We start from the raw sequence: 13371 nt of genomic DNA, 5'->3' as shown, positions 1-13371 counted from the left end.
CCCAACGCGTTTGAGTCTTCTGAACACAACGCCAAACCCCAAAGCGTTTTTGTCTTCTGACCCCAACGCCAAACCCCAACGACAAATGCCAACGCCAAAACCCAACGGCAAACCCCAACGCGTTTGCGTCTACTGTCCACAACGCCTAACCCCAACGCGTTTGCGTCTTCTGACCCCAACGCCAGACCCCAGCGCCATACCTCAACCCCCAACCGCAGCGCCAAACCCCAGTGCCAAACCCCAACGCCAAACCCCAACACGTTTGTGTCTTCTGACCCCAACGCCAAACCCCAAGGCCAAACCCCAACCACAAACACCAACACGTTTGCGTCTTCTGACCCCAAACGGCAAACCCCAAAAACTTTGCGTCTTCTGACCCCAACGCCAAACCCCAAAGCCAAACCCCAACGCGTTTGCGTCTTCTGACACCAACCCCAAACCCCAACGCGTTTGCGTCTTCTGCCCCAAACGCCAAACCCCAACGACAAATGCCAACGCCAAAACCGAAGGCCAAACCCGAACGCGTTTGCGTCTACTGACCCCAACGCCAAAACCCAAGGCCAAAACCCAACGCGTTTGCGTCTTCTGACGCCAACGCCAAACCCCAACGCGTTTGCGTCTTCTGACCCCAACGCCAGACCCCAGCGCCATACCTCAACCCCAAACTGCAGCGCCAAACCCCAGTGCCAAACCCCAACGCGTTTGCGTCTTGTAACCCCAACGCCAAACACCAAGGCCAAACCCCAACCTCAAACCCCAACACGTTTGCGTCTTCTGACCCAAACTCCAAAACCCAACGCCAAACCCCAACGCGTTTGCGTCTTCTGACCCCAACGCCAGACCCCAGGGCCAAACCTCAACCCCAAACCCCAGACCCAAACCCCAGTGCCAAACCCAAACTTCAAACCCCAAAGCCAAACCCCAACGCGTTTACGTCTTCTGACCCCAAAGCCAAACCCCAACACCAAACCCCAACGCGTTTGCGTCTTCTGACCCCAACGCCAAACCCCAACGCCAAACCACAATGCGTTTGCGTCTTCTGACCCCAACGCCAATCTCCAACGCCAAATGCAAACGCCAAACCCCAACGGCAAACCCCAACGCGTTTGCGTCTTCTGACCCCAACATAAAACCCCAACGGGTTTGCGTCTTCTGATACCAACGACAAACCCCAGCGCCAAACCCTAGCGCCAAACCCTAATGCCAAACCCCAAGGCCAAAACCCAACGCCTTTGTGTCTACTGACCCCAACTGCAAACCACAACGCGTTTGCGTCTTCAGACCCCAACGCCAAACCCAGCGCCAAACCCCAACGCGTTTGCGTCTTCTGAACCCAACGCCAAATCCCAACGCGTTTGCGTCTTCTGACCCCAACGCCAAACCCCAACGCTTTTTCGTATTCTGACCTCAACGACAAAGCCCAAGGACAAACCCCAACGCGTATGCGTCTTCTGACCCCAACGCCAAACCACAACGCGTTTGCGTCTTCTGACCCCAACGCCTAACAGCAACGCCAAACCCCAACGCATTTACGTATTCTGACCCCAACGACAAACCCCAACGCGTTTGCGTCTTCTGACCCCAACGCCAAACCCCAGCGCCAAAGCCCAACACCAAACCCCAAGGCAAAAACCCAACACATTTGCGTCTTCTGACCCCAATGCCAAACCCCAACTCGTTTGAGTCTACTGACCCCAACGCCAAACACCAGCGCCAAACCCCAATGCCAAAACCCAACGCCAAACACCAATGCGTTTGCGTCTTCAGACCCCAACGCCAAACCCAGCGCCAAACCCCAACGCGTTTGCGTCTTCTGAACCCAACGCCAAACCACAGCCCAAAACATCAACAAGTTTGCGTATTCTGATCCCAACGCCAAATCCCAACGCGCTTGCGTCTTCTGACCCCAACGTCAAACCCCAACGCCAAATGGCAACGCCAAAACCCAACTGCAAACCCCGACTCGTTTGCGTCTTCTGACCCCAACGCCAAACCCCAACGCCAAACCCCAACGCGTTTGCGTCTTCTGACCCCAAAGCCTAACCCCAACGCGTTTGCGTCTTCTGACCCCAACGCCAAACCCCAACGCGTTTGAGTCTTCTGAACACAACGCCAAACCCCAAAGCGTTTTTGTCTTCTGACCCCAACGCCAAACCCCAACGACAAATGCCAACGCCAAAACCCAACGGCAAACCCCAACGCGTTTGCGTCTACTGTCCCCAACGTCAAACCCCAACGCGTTTGCGTCTTCTGACCCCAATGCCAGAACCCAACGCCAAACCACAATGCGTTTGCGTCTTCTGACCCCAAAGCCTAACCCCAACGCGTTTGCATCTTCTGCCCCCAACGCCAAACCCCAACGACAAATGCCAACGCCAAAACCCAACGCCAAACCCCAACGCGTTTGCGTCTTCTAACCCCAACGCCAAACCACAAGGCCAAACCCCAATGCGTTTGCGTCTTCTGACCCCAACGCCAAAGCACAAAGCGTTTGTGTCTTCTGACCCCAAACGGCAAACCCCAAAACGTTTCCGTCTTCTGACCCCTACGACAAACCCAAACGCCAAATGCAAAAGCCAAAACCCAACGGCAAACCCCAACGCCAAACCCGAGCACCAAAGCCCAACGTGTTTGCGTCTTCTGACCCCAACGCCAAACCCCAAAGCCAAACCCCAACGCGTTTGCGTCTTCTGACCCCAATGCCAGAACCCAACGCCAAACCCGAATGCGTTTGCGTCTTCTGACCCCAAAGCCTAACCCCAACGCTTTTGCGTCTTCTGCCCCCAACGCCAAAGCCCAACGACAAATGCCAACGCCAAAACCCAACGGCAAACCCCAACGCGTTTGCGTCTACTGACCCCAACGCCAAAACCCAAGGCCAAACCCGAACGCGTTTGCGTCTTCTGACCCCAACGCCTAACCCCAACGCGTTTGCGTCTTCTGACCCCAACGCCAGACCCCAGCGCCATACCTCAACCCCAAACCGCAGCGCCAAACCCCAGTGCCAAACCCCAACGCCAAACCCCAACGCGTTTGCGTCTTCTAACCCCAACGCCAAACCCCAAGGCCAAACCCCAACCTCAAACCCCAACACGTTTGCGTCTTCTGACCTCAACTCCAAAACCCAACGCCAAACCCCAACGCGTTTGCGTCTTCTGACCCCAACGCCAAACCCCAACGCCAAACCACAATGCGTTTGCGTCTTCTGACCCCAACCCCAAACCCCAACGCCAAATGCAAACGCCAAAACCCAACGGCAAACCCCAACGCGTTTGCGTCTTCTGACTCCAACATCAAACCCCAACGTGTTTGCGTCTTCTGAACCCAACGCCAAACCACAGCCCAAAACATCAACAAGTTTGCGTCTTCTGACCCCAACGCCAAACCCCAACGCCAAAAGGCAACGCCAAAACCCAACTGCAAACCCCGAATCGTTTGCGCCTTCTGAGCCCAACGCCAAACCCCAACGCCAAACCCCAACACGTTTGCGTCTTCTGACCCCAAAGCCTAAAACCAACGCGTTTGCGTCTTCTGACCCCAAAGCCAAACCCCAACGCGTTTGCGTCTTCTGACCCCAATGCCAGAACCCAACGCCAAACCACAATGCGTTTGCGTCTTCTGACCCCAAAGCCTAACCCCTACGACAAATGCCAATGCCAAAACCCAACGCCAAACCCCAACGCGTTTGCGTCTTCTAACCCCAACGCCAAACCCCAAGGCCAAACCCCAACCTCAAACCCCAACACGTTTGCGTCTTCTGACCCCAACTCCAAAACCCAACGCCAAACCCCAATGCGTTTGCGTCTTCTGACCCCAACGCCAAACCCCAAAACGTTTCCGTCTTCTGACCCCTACGACAAACCCAAACGCCAAATGCAAAAGCCAAAACCCAACGGCAAACCCCAACGCCAAACCCGAGCACCAAAGCCCAACGTGTTTGCGTATAATGACCCCAACGCCAAACCCCAAAGCCAAACCCCAACGCGTTTGCGTCTTCTGACCCCAATGCCAGAACCCAACGCCAAACCCGAATGCGTTTGCGTCTTCTGACCCCAAAGCCTAACCCCAACGCTTTTGCGTCTTCTGCCCCCAACGCCAAACCCCAACGACAAATGCCAACGCCAAAACCCAACGGCAAACCCCAACGCGTTTGCGTCTACTGACCCCAACGCCAAAACCCAAGGCCAAACCCGAACGCGTTTGTGTCTTCTGACCCCAACGCCTAACCCCAACGCGTTTGCGTCTTCTGACCCCAACGCCAGACCCCAGCGCCATACCTCAACCCCAAACCGCAGCGCCAAACCCCAGTGCCAAACCCCAACGCCAAACCCCAACGCGTTTGCGTCTTCTAACCCCAACGCCAAACCCCAAGGCCAAACCCCAACCTCAAACCCCAACACGTTTGCGTCTTCTGACCCCAACTCCAAAACCCAACGCCAAACCCCAACGCGTTTGCGTCTTCTGACCCCAACGCCAAACCCCAACGCCAAACCACAATGCGTTTGCGTCTTCTGACCCCAACCCCAAACCCCAACGCCAAATGCAAACGCCAAAACCCAACCGCAAACCCCAACGCGTTTGCGTCTTCTGACTCCAACATCAAACCCCAACGTGTTTGCGTCTTCTGAACCCAACGCCAAACCACAGCCCAAAACATCAACAAGTTTGCGTCTTCTGACCCCAACGCCAAACCCGAACGCCAAATGGCAACGCCAAAACCCAACTGCAAACCCCGAATTGTTTGCGCCTTCTGAGCCCAACGCCAAACCCCAACGCCAAACCCCAACGCGTTTGCGTCTTCTGACCCCAAAGCCTAACCCCAACGCGTTTGCGTCTTCTGACCCCAACGCCAAACCCCAACGCGTTTGCGTCTTCTGACACCAACCCCAAACCCCAACGCGTTTGCGTCTTCTGACCCCAATGCCAGAACCCAACGCCAAACCACAATGCGTTTGCGTCTTCTGACCCCAAAGCCTAACCCCAACGCGTTTGCGTCTTCTGCCCCCAACGCCAAACCCCAACGACAAATGCCAACGCCAAAACCCAACGGCAAACCCCAACGCGTTTGCGTCTTCTGACCCCAACGCCTAACCCCAACGCGTTTGCGTCTTCTGACCCCAACGCCAGACCCCAGCGCCATACCTCAACCCCAAACTGCAGCGCCAAACCCCAGTGCCAAACCCCAACGCCAAACCCCAACGCGTTTGCGTCTTGTAACCCCAACGCCAAACACCAAGGCCAAACCCCAACCTCAAACCCCACACGTTTGCGTCTTCTGACCCCAACACCAAAACCCAACGCCAAACCCCAATGCGTTTGCGTCTTCTGACCCCAACGCCAAAGCACAAAGCGTTTGCGTCTTCTGACCCCAAACGGCAAACACCAAAACGTTTGCGTCTTCTGACCCCAACGCCAAACCCCAAAGCCAAACCCCAACGCGTTGGCGTCTTCTGACCCCAACGCCAGAACCCAACGCCAAACCCCAAATCGTTTGCGTCTTCTGACCCCAGCGCCAAAGCCCAACACGTATGTGTCTTCTGACCCCAACGCGAAACCCCAAGGCCAAACCACAATGCGTTTGCCTCTTCTGACCCGCACGCCAAACCCCAACGCCAAATGCCAACGCCAAAACCCAACGGCAAAACCCAACGCGTTTGCGTCTTCTGACCCCAACGCCTAACCCCAACGCGTTTGCGTCTTCTGACCCCAACGCCAGACCCCAGGGCCAAACCTCAACCCCAAACCCCAGACCCAAACCCCAGTGCCAAACCCAAACGTCAAACCCCAACGCGTTTACGTCTTCTGACCCCAAAGCCAAACCCCAACACCAAACCCCAACGCGTTTGCGTCTTCTGACCCCAACGCCAAACACCAACGCCAAACCACAATGCGTTTGCGTCTTCTGACACCAACCCCAAACCCCAACGCGTTTGCGTCTTCTGACCCCAATGCCAGAACCCAACGCCTAACCCCAACGCATTTGCGTCTTCTGACCCCAACGCCAAACCCCAACGCCAAACCCCAACGCGTTTGTGTCTTCTGACCCCAACACCAAACCCCAACGCGTTTGAGTCTTCTGACCACAACGCCAAGCCCCAAAGTGTTTTCGTCTTCTGACCCAAACGCAAAATGCCAACGCTAAAACCCAACGGCAAACCTCAACGCGTTTGCATCTTCTGACCCCAACGCCAAACCCCAACGCGTTTGCGTCTTCTGACCCCAACGCTTAACCCCAACGCGTTTGCGTCTTCTGACCCCAACGCCAGACCCAGCGCCAAACCTCAACCCCAAACCCCAGCGCTAAACCCCAGTGCCAAACCCCAACGCCAAACCCCAACGCCAAACACCAACGCATTTGCGTCTTCTGACCCAACGCCAAACCCCAACGCAAAACCCCAACGCGTTTGCGTCTTCTGACCCCAACACCAAAACCCAACGCCAAACCCCAATGCGTTTGCGTCTTCTGACCCCAGCGCCAAAGCCCAACACGTATGTGTCTTCTGACCCCAACGCCAAACAGCAAAGCCAAACCCTACCTCAAACCCCAACACGTTTGCTTCTTCTGACCCCAACTCCAAAACACAACGCCAAAACCCAACGTGTTTGCGTCTTCTGACCCAAATGCCAAACCCCAACGCCAAATGCCAACGCCAAAACCCAACGGCAAACCCCAACGCGTTTGCGTCTTCTGACCCCAACACCAAACCACAACGACAAAACCCAACGTGTTTGCCTCTTCTGACCCAAACGCCAAACCCCAACGCCAAATCCCAACGCCAAACCCCAAAGCCTTTGCGTCTTCTGACCCCAACGCCAAAACCCAACGCGTTTGTGTCTTCTGACCCCAACGACAAAACACAACGCCAAAACCCAACGTGTTTGCGTCTTCTGACCCAAATGCCAAACCCCAACGCCAAATGCCAACGCCAAAACCCAACGGCAAACCCCAACGCGTTTGCGTCTTCTGACCCCAACACCAAACCACAACGACAAAACCCAACGTGTTTGCCTCTTCTGACCCAAACGCCAAACCCCAACGCCAAATCCCAACGCCAAACCCCAAAGCCTTTGCGTCTTCTGATCCCAACGACAAACCCCAAGGCCAAATCCCAACGCTTTTGCGTCTTCTGACCCCAAAGCCAAACCCCAATGCGTTTGGTTTTTCAGACCCCAACGCCAAACCCCAGCGCCAAACACTAACGCGTTTGCGTCTTCTGAACCACAACACCAACCCCAACACGTTTGCGTCTTTTGAACCCCAATGCCAAACCCCAGCGCCAAACCCCAAACCCAAACCCCAGCGCCAAACCTTCTGCAAACCCCAACGTCAAACCCTGTTCCAAACACCAACGTCAATTCCCAACGATAAACCCAACGCATTTGCGTCTTCTGACCCCAACGCCAAACCCCAACGCCAAACCACAATGCGTTTGAGTCTTCTGACCCAACGACAAACCCCAACGCCAAACCTAAAAGCGTTTCTTATTCTGATCCAATGCCAAACCCCAATGCCATACCCCAACGCGTTTGCGTCTTCTGACCCTAACGACAAACCCAAATGACAAATGCAAACGCCAAAACCCAGGGCCAAACCCCAACGCGTTTGCGTCTTCTGAACACAACGCCAAAACACGGCGCCAAATATCAACGCGTTTGCGTCTTCTGACCACAACGCCAAAACCCAACGCGTTTGCGTCTTCTGACCCTAACGCCAAACCCCAAGGCCAAACCCCAACCACAAACACCAACACGTTTGCGTCTTCTGACCCCAAACGGCAAACCCCAAAACGTTTGCGTCTTCTGACCCCAATGCCAAACCCCAAAGCCAAATCCCAACGTGTTTGCGTCTTCTGACACCAACCCCAAACCCCAACGCGTTTGCGTCTTCTGACCCCAATGCCAGAACCCAACGCCAAACCCGAATGCGTTTGCGTCTTCTGACCCCAAAGCCTAACCCCAAAACGTTTGCGTCTTCTGCCCCCAACGCCAAACCCCAACGACAAATGCCAACGCCAAAACCCAACGGCAAACCCCAACGCGTTTGTGTCTACTGACCCCAACGCCAAAACCCAAGGCCAAACCCGAACGCGTTTGCGTCTTCTGACCCCAACGCCTAACCCCAACGCGTTTGCGTCTTCTGACCCCAACGCCAGACCCCAGCGCCATACCTCAACCCCAAACTGCAGCGCCAAACCCCAGTGCCAAACCCCAACGCCAAACCCCAACGCGTTTGCGTCTTGTAACCCCAACGCCAAACACCAAGGCCAAACCCCAACCTCAAACCCCAACACGTTTGCGTCTTCTGACCCCAACTCCAAAACCCAACGCCAAAACCCAATGCGTTTGCGTCTTCTGACCCCAAACGGCAAACCCCAAAACGTTTGCGTCTTCTGACCCCAACGCCAAACCCCAAAGCCAAACCCCAACGCGTTGGCGTCTTCTGACCTCAACGCCAGAACCCAACGCCAAACCCCAAATCGTTTGCGTCTTCTGACCCCAGCGCCAAAGTCCAACACGTATGTGTCTTCTGACCCCAACGCGAAACCCCAAGGCCAAACCACAATGCGTTTGCGTATTCTGACCCCAACGCCAAACGACAACGCCAAAACCAAACTCGTTTGCGTCTTCTGACCCGCACGCCAAACCCCAACGCCAAATGCCAACGCCAAAACCCAACGGCAAAACCCAACGCGTTTGCGTCTTCTGACCCCAACGCCTAACCCCAACGCGTTTGCGTCTTCTGACCCCAACGCCAGACCCCAGGGCCAAACCTCAACCCCAAACCCCAGACCCAAACCCCAGTGCCAAACCCAAACGTCAAACCCCAACACCAAACCCCAACGCGTTTACGTCTTCTGACCACAAAGCCAAACCCCAACACCAAACCCCAACGCGTTTGCGTCTTCTGACCCCAACGCCAAACCCCAACACGTTTGCATCTTCTTCCCCCAACGCGAAACCCCAACGACAAATGCCAACGCCAAAACCCAACGGCAAACCCCAACGCGTTTTCGTCTACTGACCCCAACGCCAAAACCCAAGGCCAAACCCGAAAGCGTTTGCGTCTTCTGATCCCAACGCCAGACCCCAGCGCCATACCTCAACCCCAAACCGCAGCGCCAAACCCCAACGCCAAACCCCAACGCGTTTGCGTCTTCTAACCCCAACGCCAAACCCCAAGGCCAAACCCCAACCTCAAACCCCAACACGTTTGCGTCTTCTGACCCCCACTCCAAAACCCAACGCCAAACCCCAATGCGTTTGCGTCTTCTGACCCCAACGCCAAAGCACAAAGCGTTTGCGTCTTCTGACCCCAAACGGCAAACCCCAAAACGTTTCCGTCTTCTGACCCCTACGACAAACCCAAACGCCAAATGCAAAAGCCAAAACCCAACGGCAAACCCCAACGCCAAACCCGAGCACCAAAGCCCAACGCGTTTGCGTATAATGACCCCAACGCCAAACCCCAACGCATTTGCGTCTTCTGACCCCAACGCCAAACTCCAACGCCAAACCCCAACGCGTTTGCGTCTTCTGCCCCCTACAACAAACCCCAACGCGTTTGAGTCTTCTGACCACAACGCCAAGCCCCAAAGTGTTTTCGTCTTCTGACCCAAACGCAAAATGCCAACGCTAAAACCCAACGGCAAACCTCAACGCGTTTGCATCTTCTGACCCCAAAGCCAAACCCCAACGCGTTTGCGTCTTCTGACCCCAACGCTTAACCCCAACGCGTTTGCGTCTTCTGACCCCAACGCCATTCCCAGCGCCAAACCTCAACCCCAAACACCAGCACTAAACCTCAGTGCCAAACCCCAACGCCAAACCCCAACGCCAAACACCAACGCGTTTGCGTCTTCTGACCCCAACGCCAAACCCCAACGCAAAACCCCAATGCGTTTGCGTCTTCTGACCCCAACGCCAAAGCACAAAGCGTTTGCGTCTTCTGACCCCAAACGGCAAACCCCAAAACGTTTGCGTCTTCTGACCCCAGCGCCAAACCCCGACTCGTTTGCGCCTTCTGAGCCCAACGCCAAACCCCAAAGCCAAACCCCAACGCGTTTGCGTCCTCTGACCCCAACGCCAGAACCCAACGCCAAACCCCAACGCGTTTGCGTCTTCTGACCCCAACGCCAAACCCCAACGCAAAACCCCAACGCGTTTGCGTCTTCTGACCCCAACGCCAAACCCCAATGCGTTTGCGTCTTCTGACCCCAACGCCAAACCCCAACGCCAAACATAAAAGCGTTTCTTATTCTGATCCAACGCCAAACCCCAATGCCATACCCCAACGCGTTTGCGTCTTCTGACCCCAACGCCAAAGCACAAAGCGTTTGCGTCTTCTGATCCCAAACGGCAAACCCCAAAACGTTTCCGTCTTCTGACCCCTATGACAAACCCAAACGCCAAATGCAAAAGCCAAAACCCAACGGCAAACCCCAACGCCAAACCCGAGCACCAAAGCCCAACGCGTTTGCGTATAATGACCCCAACGCCAAACCCCAACGCATTTGCGTCTTCTGACCCCAACGCCAAACCCCAACGCCAAACCCCAACGCGTTTGTGTCTTCTGCCCCCAACACCAAACCCCAACGCGTTTGAGTCTTCTGACCACAACGCCAAGCCCCAAAGTGTTTTCGTCTTCTGACCCAAACGCAAAATGCCAACGCTAAAACCCAACGGCAAACCTCAACGCGTTTGCATCTTCTGACCCCAACGCCAAACCCCAACGCGTTTGCGTCTTCTGACCCCAACGCTTAACCCCAACGCGTTTGCGTCTTCTGACCCCAACGCCAGACCCAGCGCCAAACCTCAACCCCAAACCCCAGCGCTAAACCCCAGTGCCAAACCCCAACGCCAAACCCCAACGCCAAACACCAACGCATTTGCGTCTTCTGACCCAACGCCAAACCCCAACGCAAAACCCCAACGCGTTTGCGTCTTCTGACCCCAACACCAAAACCCAACGCCAAACCCCAATGCGTTTGCGTCTTCTGACCCCAGCGCCAAAGCCCAACACGTACGTGTCTTCTGACCCCAACGCCAAACACCAAAGCCAAACCCTACCTCAAACCCCAACACGTTTGCGTCTTCTGACCCCAACTCCAAAACCCAACGCCAAACCCCAATGCGTTTGCGTCTTCTGACCCCAACGCCAAAGCACAAAGCGTTTGCGTCTTCTGACCCCAAACGGCAAACCCCAAAACGTTTCCGTCTTCTGACCCCTACGACAAACCCAAACGCCAAATGCAAAAGCCAAAACCCAACGGCAAACCCCAACGCCAAACCCGAGCACCAAAGCCCAACGCGTTTGCGTATAATGACCCCAACGCCAAACCCCAACGCATTTGCGTCTTCTGACCCCAACGCCAAACTCCAACGCCAAACCCCAACGCGTTTGCGTCTTCTGCCCCCTACAACAAACCCCAACGCGTTTGAGTCTTCTGACCACAACGCCAAGCCCCAAAGTGTTTTCGTCTTCTGACCCAAACGCAAAATGCCAACGCTAAAACCCAACGGCAAACCTCAACGCGTTTGCATCTTCTGACCCCAAAGCCAAACCCCAACGCGTTTGCGTCTTCTGACCCCAACGCTTAACCCCAACGCGTTTGCGTCTTCTGACCCCAACGCCATTCCCAGCGCCAAACCTCAACCCCAAACACCAGCACTAAACCCCAGTGCCAAACCCCAACGCCAAACCCCAACGCCAAACACCAACGCGTTTGCGTCTTCTGACCCCAACGCCAAACCCCAACGCAAAACCCCAATGCGTTTGCGTCTTCTGACCCCAACGCCAAAGCACAAAGCGTTTGCGTCTTCTGACCCCAAACGGCAAACCCCAAAACGTTTGCGTCTTCTGACCCCAGCGCCAAACCCCGACTCGTTTGCGCCTTCTGAGCCCAACGCCAAACCCCAAAGCCAAACCCCAACGCGTTTGCGTCCTCTGACCCCAACGCCAGAACCCAACGCCAAACCCCAACGCGTTTGCGTCTTCTGACCCCAACGCCAAACCCCAACGCAAAACCCCAACGCGTTTGCGTCTTCTGACCCCAACGCCAAACCCCAATGCGTTTGCGTCTTCTGACCCCAACGCCAAACCCCAACGCCAAACATAAAAGCGTTTCTTATTCTGATCCAACGCCAAACCCCAATGCCATACCCCAACGCGTTTGCGTCTTCTGACCCCAACGCCAAAGCACAAAGCGTTTGCGTCTTCTGATCCCAAACGGCAAACCCCAAAACGTTTCCGTCTTCTGACCCCTATGACAAACCCAAACGCCAAATGCAAAAGCCAAAACCCAACGGCAAACCCCAACGCCAAACCCGAGCACCAAAGCCCAACGCGTTTGCGTATAATGACCCCAACGCCAAACCCCAACGCATTTGCGTCTTCTGACCCCAACGCCAAACCCCAACGCCAAACCCCAACGCGTTTGTGTCTTCTGCCCCCAACACCAAACCCCAACGCGTTTGAGTCTTCTGACCACAACGCCAAGCCCCAAAGTGTTTTCGTCTTCTGACCCAAACGCAAAATGCCAACGCTAAAACCCAACGGCAAACCTCAACGCGTTTGCATCTTCTGACCCCAACGCCAAACCCCAACGCGTTTGCGTCTTCTGACCCCAACGCTTAACCCCAACGCGTTTGCGTCTTCTGACCCCAACGCCAGACCCAGCGCCAAACCTCAACCCCAAACCCCAGCGCTAAACCCCAGTGCCAAACCCCAACGCCAAACCCCAACGCCAAACACCAACGCATTTGCGTCTTCTGACCCAACGCCAAACCCCAACGCAAAACCCCAACGCGTTTGCGTCTTCTGACCCCAACACCAAAACCCAACGCCAAACCCCAATGCGTTTGCGTCTTCTGACCCCAGCGCCAAAGCCCAACACGTACGTGTCTTCTGACCCCAACGCCAAACACCAAAGCCAAACCCTACCTCAAACCCCAACACGTTTGCGTCTTCTGACCCCAACTCCAAAACACAACGCCAAAACCCAACGTGTTTGCGTCTTCTGACCCAAACGCCAAACCCCAACGCCAAATCCCAACGCCAAACCCCAAAGCCTTTGCGTCTTCTGACCCCAACGCCAAAACCCAACGCGTTTGTGTCTTCTGACCCCAACTCCAAAACACAACGCCAAAACACAACGTGTTTGCGTCTTCTGACCCAAATGCCAAACCCCAACGCCAAATGCCAACGCCAAAACCCAACGGCAAACCCCAACGCGTTTGCGTCTTCTGCCCCCAACACCAAACCACAACGACAAAACCCAACGTGTTTGCCTCTTCTGACCCAAACGCCAAACCCCAACGCCAAATCCCAACGCCAAACCCCAAAGCCTTTGCGTCTTCTGACCCCAACGCCAA

The sequence above is a fragment of the Leptosomus discolor genome, unplaced genomic scaffold (genome assembly GCF_034619465.1).
Source record: "Leptosomus discolor isolate bLepDis1 unplaced genomic scaffold, bLepDis1.hap2 HAP2_SCAFFOLD_31, whole genome shotgun sequence".
In the NCBI taxonomy this organism is placed as follows: domain Eukaryota; kingdom Metazoa; phylum Chordata; class Aves; order Leptosomiformes; family Leptosomidae; genus Leptosomus; species Leptosomus discolor.
The sequence above is the reverse complement of the archived record's forward strand: the minus strand, read 5'-3'. Positions refer to the sequence as shown.